This window comes from Mustela putorius, unplaced genomic scaffold (genome assembly GCF_011764305.1).
Source record: "Mustela putorius furo isolate JIRA1106 unplaced genomic scaffold, ASM1176430v1.1 tig00003845_pilon_pilon_pilon, whole genome shotgun sequence".
Taxonomy (NCBI): Eukaryota; Metazoa; Chordata; class Mammalia; order Carnivora; family Mustelidae; genus Mustela; species Mustela putorius.
The window spans coordinates 65334878-65343898 of NW_025421998.1; the positions used below are offsets into that span (position 1 = coordinate 65334878).

Here is a 9021-nt window from a genome sequence, read left to right on the forward strand (position 1 = left end):
ATTGATGTCATTGACACACCTTGCTGTCTATTACCAGCTAATCGTAGCCCTCGGTGACAGCCCTGGAAATAGAATGTTTTTACTTTCAGTTTATTATTATTTTTTATTATTTTTAAAGGATTTTATTTATTTGAGAGAAAGAAAGAGAATGGGGGCAGGGAGGGAGCAGAGGGGGAGGGAGAGGGAGAAGCCGACTCCCTGCTGACAGGGAGTCCGACACAGGGCTCCATCCCAGGACCCCAGGATCGTGACCTGCGCTGAAGGCAGATGCTTCACTGACAGAGCCACCCAGGTGCCCCTATTTTTACTTTCAATTTGAAAATAAACAAACAAATGAGCTCTGAGCCTCTCTTTGTCGCTTTCACAGCACAGACCGCATGTGGGAAGAAGAGCAGGGACAACGTCACAGACTTTCTCTCGGAAGGAACATGGTGGTTGGTTCACTGGGGCTTTTGTTCTGGCGATGGCGAAGGTGAGGGGTGCCTCCATCCTGACCAGCACTGCAGAAACCTGGAAAAAGAAGTGGGGTGGGACCAGGGAGAGACAAAAGGAGGGCAAGACGAGCTTCCTTTCATCTCCACAAACTCATCTAGAACTCTCCACCAAGTTCTGGAAAGCCATCACCTCCCAAGAAAACCCTGCCTCAGTAATCTGCTAGGTTCCTATGAATTAGGCTCCTCCTCCTGCTGTTAGAAGAGATGAACCTAAGAGGAAGCAATGTAATGCGTCCTGTTCATTTATTCACAAACTAGTGCTGGAGCATCTATAGTGTCTCAAGTAGCTAGGTTCACAGATGTGAACAAGAGGGTTTAGTTCTTGGGACACCTGTGGGGGCTCAGTGAGTTAAGCATCTGCCTTTGGCTCAGGTCATGATCCTGGGATCCTGGGATCCAGCTCTGCATCAGGCTCCCTGCTAAGCGAGGAGCCTTTTTCTCCCTCTCCCTCCCTGCCCTTCCCCACCATCTGTGCTCTCTCTCTCTGTCACTCTCTCTTAAATAAATATATAAACAAACTAAAAAAAAAAAAAAAGCAGGGGTTAGTTCCCTACTCTTATGACCATAAAGTCTAACAGGATAGGAAGAAGAGCACAGGAAATAAACACGTAAATCAAATGGTGATAGGGCTGAACAGGAACTAAAATGGAGTAACAGCACAGGATTCTGGAACCCATCCACCCCTGCACTTGGTAGGCAGCTACTGTGGGTAAGGCCTTAACCACTTCATGTCTCAGCTACCTTATCTGCTATGTGGGGTTAACAGTGGGACCTACCTCCCGAGATTGTGAGAATTTTGCAAAATCTTACCTATTTCATGGGATTACTGTAGTGCTCAAACGTTGTATGCAATAGTGTTAGGTACCTTCATTATCGGTAGTTTCAGAAGAACTCTATTTAGAATTGCTCCAAGCTTCCTCTCCCACCTCCACATCACTAGGTTCCTGCTGTTTTCCCATGTGTCAAGGAACTGGAGATGTCGTGAATCTTAGACTCGTTTGCCTCTGCAGGCCCTCCTGAAAGGCCGTGTCTGCATTAAAGGAGTATAACTCTTTAAAAGCAAGTAAACACTGTGCTCCTACTGGGAGTGTAGAACGCTCTTGGGGTTAGAAAAACCTGAGTTTGAAGGCTGATTCTGCCTGTATCTGCTTTGTGATCATGGGCAAGTGGCTTAACCTCTCTGAGGCTCACTTCTTCCCAGTTTCTAAAATGTGACTCGTTTACACCTGCTATTCAGAGCTGATTTGAGGTCAGGAAAGTACCTTTTATTAGAGTAGCTATTTTTGTTATTATTAGGTCATGTAATGCAGGAGCTAAGCAAAGGTTTATTCTGGACACTGAGTGTAAGCAAGCAACTTCACAAGCGGGATGCACACCCGCAAAGGGGAAAGAACTAATAGGAAGGCAACCCCCTCTCCATCCTGTTATTGGACAGGACAGTAGGTCCCCAACCATGGGGTTACTGAGGGGTCAGAGCAGAAAGAACCCTCACCGATTAGTGGCCTGACACTTCATTTTTAGACAGGAAGGTGGACAGCCATGACTCCCCCTAGGCCACAGGGTCCCTGAAAGCTCAGTTGGGTCCCCTGAGTTTGGGGTTGTCACTGGGTTTCTGTAAACACATGTGAATCCTCCCCATACAGTTACCAGGATGACTAAGGAAGGGACCAACAGCCCCTGCAGTGATGGATGGGCTGTGAGGTTGCCATGAGGATGGTCCCTTCCCAGCAACAGGCTTCTTGTCTTGGTTCTTGTTTGAGCATCACTTGGTGGACATGACCGTGTATTCCGGATAGGGAGTCCTTGGCCAGATGCCTGTGCGAGTTCACGTGAACACACAGAAGCATATGCTTACAGGCACAGATGCATCCATACATCTATTTTACATATAAATATAAAATATTTTCTTCTAGCCTAAGGCTTGTTTTTCATTTTCCTAAGAGTGCTCCTTGATAAGAGGTCTTTAATTTGATGGAAGACAATTTACTGGTTATTTCCTTTCTAATCAGTGCTTTTCTGTCCCGTCTTAAGAAACTTTATTCAGCTCTGTGTTCTCACAGAAGCTTTCTGGTTTGGCTTGAGGTGCTTGTGTGTGTGTGTGGTACGAAGTAGGGGTCAATGTTCTTTGTTTCTACTGGGTATGTCCGGTTGCTCCAGTATGATGTGTTGCAAAGAGGATCCTCTCCCCATGTGGGTTCAGTGACTGCGCCTGAAGGTCCACCTCTGTGTGCCCTGTCCCCTTCCGCTCGTGCGCCCGCCTACCTATGCCAGTCCCACACTGTCCTGGTGACTGTACCTGTTTACCGTCAACCCGGGACTCAGGCAGCCTAAGCCCTCCAACTTCAAGTTTCTTTACCGGTGTCCTGGCAAATCTAGGTTCTTTGTATTTCCACTAAATTTTAGATTTAGCAAATCGATTTCTGCCAAAGGTCTGCCGGGATTTTTCCTTAATACTAGATTTGTTTTTTAGAGAAGTTTTTGGTTTACATAGAAATTAAGCAGAAAATACATACCGAGTTCCCATGTACCTCTTCCTCTCTCCACCCGCTCCGCCCACCCTGCCACAGCCCACCCCCCCACTTCCCCGATCGTGAACACGGTGCATGAGCGAGGTATGCCTGTTAAAATTGATGAATCCAAATTGATAGACTATAATTAAAGTCCATGGTTTACATGGGTTTCACTCTTTGTGTTCTTACGCTCCCGTAGGTCTTGACAAGTGCATAACGTTGTGCACCCATCACTATAGTATCACGCAGAACAGTTTTTATGGCCCTGAGTCTCCTTGGCTCTTCCTATTCATCCCTCCCCACCCCTCATCCCTGACCATCGCTGATCTTCTGTCTCTATAATTCTGCCTTTTCCAGAATGCCATGTAACTGGAACCAGGCTTTCAGACTGGTTTCTTTCATTAAGCAGTATGCATTTAAGGTTCCCCGGGTTTTTAGGGGCTGATAGTTCATTTCTTTTTATTGATGAATAAGTCTGCATTGTCTGGATATGTTACAGGTTGTTTATTCACCTACTGAAGGACATCTTGGTTGCTTTCAAATAGCAGGAATTAAGAAGAAAGCTGCAGTAAACATTAGTGTGCAGGTTTTTCTGTGGGTAGGTTTTGCCCTTATTTGGGTATCTCTATATTATGCCTCTCCTTGCTTCCTTTAATCCTTCTGTGGTAAGGAAAAAATTGTTTTAGGAAAAGCAAGAAAGGGGGTGCCTGGGTGGCTCAGTCAGCTGCCTTTAGCTCAGACACTGAGCTAAAGGCACCAAGCAGCTGCCTTTAGCTCCGGTCATGATCCTGGGGTCCTGAGATAGAGCTCCACTAGGAAAAGCAAGAAATTCCCTTGTAAAGGAGGGAAGAGTCTTTGTTGAGCAGAATGCCTTGATGAGACTTTGTGGCTATGGATAGACAGCTTGGGGGCATGTCCCTCAAGATTAGAACTAGAGAAACCACATATTTTATTATATAAACCAGGACAAGTTAGAGGGAAAGAGGGCCACTATTCATTTCACTGACACCACAGACATAACCTGGTTTGTTCTCTGCAAACCTACACATATGCTTCCCTTTAGTAGAAATGAAGCCAAGAGGTAACAAAACCATTGTGCATTGAAACAAACAAACAAAACCACAAGTGGACTAAATTGAAAATCACGTGACCGCCGTACTAAGTGTTGGTGAGGATGTGAAACAGTTGAAACTCTCCTATAAGGCCAGGGTGGGCAGAGGGCATGTAAGGTGGTATAACCACTTCAGAAATCAGTTTTGCATTTTCCTAAAGAGTTACGCATTCATGCTGTACAACCAATCATTCCACTCGTAGGTATTTACCGAAACAAAGGACAGTGTGAAACCCAAGACTTCTCTGTGAATGTTCCTGGGAGCTTATTTGTTGTAGCCCCAAACTAGTTTCTCATGCTTCAAGTATACCTCAATGAAGTTGGAAAACTTTCTAAATAATTAAAAATAAAAAGGAATACTCTTTTTAAAAAAATTTTATTTGATTTTATTTTTTTCAGTGTTCCAAGATTCATTGTTTATACACCACACTCAGTGCTCCAAGCAATACATGTCCCCCATAATACCCACCATCAGGATCACCCAACCCCACCCCCGTCCCCTCCAAAACCTTCAGTTTGTTTCTCAGGGTCCACAGTCTCTCATGATTCATCTCTCCCTCTGATTTCCCCGAACTCCTTTCTCCTCTCCGTCTCCCCATGTCCTCCGTGTTATTCCTTATGCTCCACAAGTAAGTGAAACCATATGATAATTGACTCTCTCTGCTTGACTTATTTCACTCAGCATCATCTCTTCCAGTCACGTCCATGTTGCTACAAAAGTTGCGTATTTGTCCTTTCTGATGGAGGCATAATACTCCATAGTGTATATGGACCACATCTTCCTTATCCATTCATCTGCTGAAGGGCATCGTGGCTCTTTCCACAGTTTGGCAACTGTGGCCATTGCTGCTATGAACATTGGGGTACAGATGGCCCTTCTTTTCACTACATCTGTATCTTCGAGGTAAATACCCAGTAGTGAAATTGCAGGGTCAAGAGAGTTTCTTTTGCCTTTTTTTTTTTTTTTTTTTAAAGTTGGTGGTGGGGGGGGGGGTTGAAGTAGGTGTACCAGGGTGAGGCGGAGGGAGGTGAAGGGGAACAAAGGGACCCAGGAAGAAGTTGAGTCTGGAGGAAACAGAAGAGACCAGCAGCGAACATTCCCAGTGAGGGAGGGATGGGGCCGAGGGAAAGGGGACGCCAGAGGCTTTAAGACTAATGATGACTGACAGTCTGTTTGATCTGCTGTGCTCTTCTCTGATGGAACCCCCACACTTATACCCTGAACCTCTAATAAGAAAGGCAATGGCCTTGACTGAGTGCTGTTCAGGAGAAATCAGGTAGAGGAGCTGAGCCTCTCTGGGCAGCTATGGGATGGCGAGACAGGGGCAGCTGAAACATGCAAGAGGAGGGAGAGATCCGGAATTCACTGGAACAAAAACCTCAGGGTGACCTGGTGACATGTCTGACTTTCACGAATCCCCACTGAGATTGAGAACTTGGCTGGGGTCCTGCTACACAGGGAATGGAAGGTTGAGCTTCCAAGGACAGGAAGCGAGGGTCTGGCTGACATCTGTGTGACAGGAGTCTGGCAGAGGGCAAGGGTCCCATCATTCCTGCTGAGGGCCATACCCTGTGGCCGCTGCTCCTTCCAACAGAGATATTGCCTGGGGCCTTGGTCAGAGGGACAGAGTGGTGGGGGTCGCTGTCCTGCTTCTTAGTGGGTGGTTTCAGAGGTAAACAGTGATTCAGGGGAAGGGAGAGGTGCTGGAAGGAAAGAAGGGAAAGCAGTTTTCGATGTTCAGCTTCAACATCCATGGCTCTGGAGATACTGTGATGGGTGTCATGATCTTTGCCAAAGGCCTTAAGAGGCCAGCATTCCCCATAGGGCTTCCTCCTCAGCAGAGATGGTCGAGAGGCCCTGCAGCGTGTGGGACTCAGTGCTAACAACACTAACTTACTACATCAAAAAGAAAAAAGAAATGAAAAAAGAGAGAGAGAGAGAGAGAAATGAGAAAACCAAAAAGAATATTGAAAAATGAGAAATAAAGAATGAGAAGAATAAAGAAAAAAATGAAAATGAGAAGAAGAAAGGGTGATAAGGAATAAAGCAAAAAAGCAACACTGGGAAAAGACTAAAAGTAGAGAAAGAAAAATGTTAAAACTAAAATAAGAAAAAAATGAGGAAAATAAAAATTTAAAAAGAAAAAAGACAAAAATGAAGGAAAAAAGGGAAAAAAGTAGAAGACAGGGCAAAAATGACCAGCAACATACTGTGATATTGTATGATACTGTGATACTGTGACATAGGAAGAAATAGGTGTTCGGTCTTCACCAAACACCAGGCCCTGGTGCCCAGCTTCTAAAACCCTAGCTATTTCCCGGAGGAGCGGTGAGAGTGAAAGGAACGCCTTTTGTTATTCGTAATAAGCCCCTTCAAAACCGGACAGGAGGTTCTGTTAATGAGATGAGCGGCGGCTCCCCGCCCCGTCCCGAGCTTTAGAAGGGGGGGCAGGTTGCCAGAGAAACCGACCACCTGATTGGTTGGAACTCCTTTCAGCCACACTCCTTTGCCACCCCTCCTGGACCCCCCAACTTCCAAGGAGAGAAAAGGGGCTAGGGCTTAATCACCCATGACTAAGGATTTAAGCACACATACCTCTAAGAGAACCTCCATAAAAATCCCTGAGTGAAGGGGTCAGAGCTTCTGAGTCGGTGAACGTGCCCAGGTGCCAAGGGGGGTGGCACACCCCGGAACTCCGCAGGGACAGGAGCTCCTGAACTTGGGGTCCTCCATGCTGCCACGTGTAGTTCTTCATCTGCCAGTTTGCATCCTTTCTAACTGACCAGTCATACCAAGTAAAGTGTTTCCCAAGTAAAGTGATCCTTATAGCAAAGGATCAGCCCCCGGGGGGAAGGGGTGGGGTGTGGAAACCACCATATCTCACAGACAGAAGTGATGGTGAACTGGGGACTTACCTCTTACACGTGGCTTCTGAAGGAGAGTCAGTCTTAGGTGACCAATCTCTTTAATCTGTGGGGTCTGCGCTGATCCTGGGCAAGGTCAGAATTCAGTTAAATTACAGGACATTCAGCCAAGTGTTCTCAGAATATTGGAGAATTGTTTGGTGCGAAAAACCCACGCATTTGGTGTCAGAAGGGTGGTGAGTGGAGAAATAGCTTTCTTTTATAGACAAAAATTGAAGAAGGAAAAAAAAGTTAACTTGGGTGACAGTCCCTCAAGTGAGCAAAGCCAGCTTCCTAAACTAGAAGGATCAAAAACCTAACTAAGCCCAGCCAGAGACTTTTAAAGACGCTTGGAATTAAGTAACAATGGCTCCTTATGAGTCATAGTAAGAAACGCACCTTTCACTTGCCAGGGAGGCTCCACAGGTTTCTCTCACTTTGGGGAACCCAGAAACCTCTCATCTTAAAAAAAAGTGGATAGAACCCAAAGAGCTTTTTTGTTCATGTAGATCATAGCAGTCAATATTTACCTTATTAGAAATGAAAGCCCGTGCGATGTGTCAGTGGCCTTTTAATTTCTGGTTGGAAAATCTATAATAATTTTTGGCTTATAAAGAGTCTAGAGTGGGGCGCCTACGTGGCTCAGTGGGTTAAGCATCTGACTCTTGCTTTTGGCTCAGTCATGATCTTAGGGTCCTGCGATCAAGCCCCACATTGTACTCCATGGTGGGCGTGGAGCCTGCTTAAGATTCTCTCTCTCAGCCCCTCTTCCTCATCATGCACATGCTCACCCTCTCTCTCTTTCTCTCTCTCTCAAGTAAATAAGTAAATAAATAAGAGCTCATAGTATTTACATCTATTTAATTCCCTTTTCTTTAAATTCCAAACAGTCTTAAAAGATACCATGATAATATATGAAACTCCTCTATCCCAGAAGACATGATAAAGTACATTTTTAACATCTATAAAGCTAGGGGAACATGGTTTTCAGCAAACTTTTCTTTCTTATTTACAGTTCCTCCCCGTTTCTTTTGAGCAGGTTCCTGCCGCTGGGGTCTGCGTAGTAGTTGATTCTGTGTTTCCTGAGATAAGAATTCTACTTTGTTTCTTTGAGTATTTCATAGACATTTTTAAGAACAGTTTTAGGCCCACACCAAAGTTGAGTGGAGCGTAGAGATTTCCTGCGTCCCCCTGACCCCACACACACGCGGTTTCCTCCACAAGCATCATCCCGCACCAAAGTGATATGTTTGTTACAAGTGATGAACCAATTGATGGCACATTTCGCCACCCAAGCCACATAGTTCACATCACTGTTCACTCCTGTACATTCGATGGGATTTTGGCAAACCTCTAATAACAGATATGCCCCATTACAGTATCATACAGAGTAGTCGCACTGCCCTAAAAATCCTCTGTGCTCCAGCTAGTCATCTGCCCCTCCCCAGCCCTTGGCAATCACTGATCTTTTTTACTGTCTCCGCAGTTTTGCTTTTTCTGGAATGTCCTATAGCTGGAATCATATAGTATATAGCCTTCGCAGATTGGTTCTTTCACTTAGTAATTCACACTTAGGGTTGCCCATGCCTTTTCATGGCTTAATAGCTCATTTCTTTCGAGTGCTGAATAGTATTCCATGGTCCAAATGTACCTATCCTTTCTTCCACTGAAGGATAACTCGGATACTTTCAAGTTTTCACAATCGTGATTCACACTGCCATAATCATCCATGTGCGGATTTTTGAGCGGACTTAAGTTTTCAGCTCCTTTGGCTGTATACCAAGCTGCATGGTTGCTGGATCATATGGTGAGAGTGTTTCTAGCAAAACAGTTTTGTAAAAAACTGCCAGCTGTCTTCTAGAGTGGCTGGGCTGTTCTCTCTCCCCACTGGGATCTCATGGTGGTTCACATCCTCGCCAGCATTTGGTGTTTGGGATTTAAGTCATTTTAATAGGTGTGTAGTGGAATCTCATGGTCATTTTAATTTGGATAGTATGTTCTG

General features: G+C 45.2%; 1 long non-coding RNA gene across 1 annotated transcript; it reads right to left on the reverse strand.

Moving 5' to 3' along the window:
- Positions 1 to 312: 312 nt before the first annotated feature.
- Positions 313 to 7316, reverse strand: LOC123394822. The gene is made up of 3 exons (XR_006609549.1): positions 7032 to 7316; positions 1305 to 1524; positions 313 to 510 (listed from the first exon to the last, which is right to left on the reverse strand). It is a non-coding gene; the product is annotated as an uncharacterized LOC123394822 (long non-coding RNA).
- Positions 7317 to 9021: the final 1705 nt, after the last annotated feature.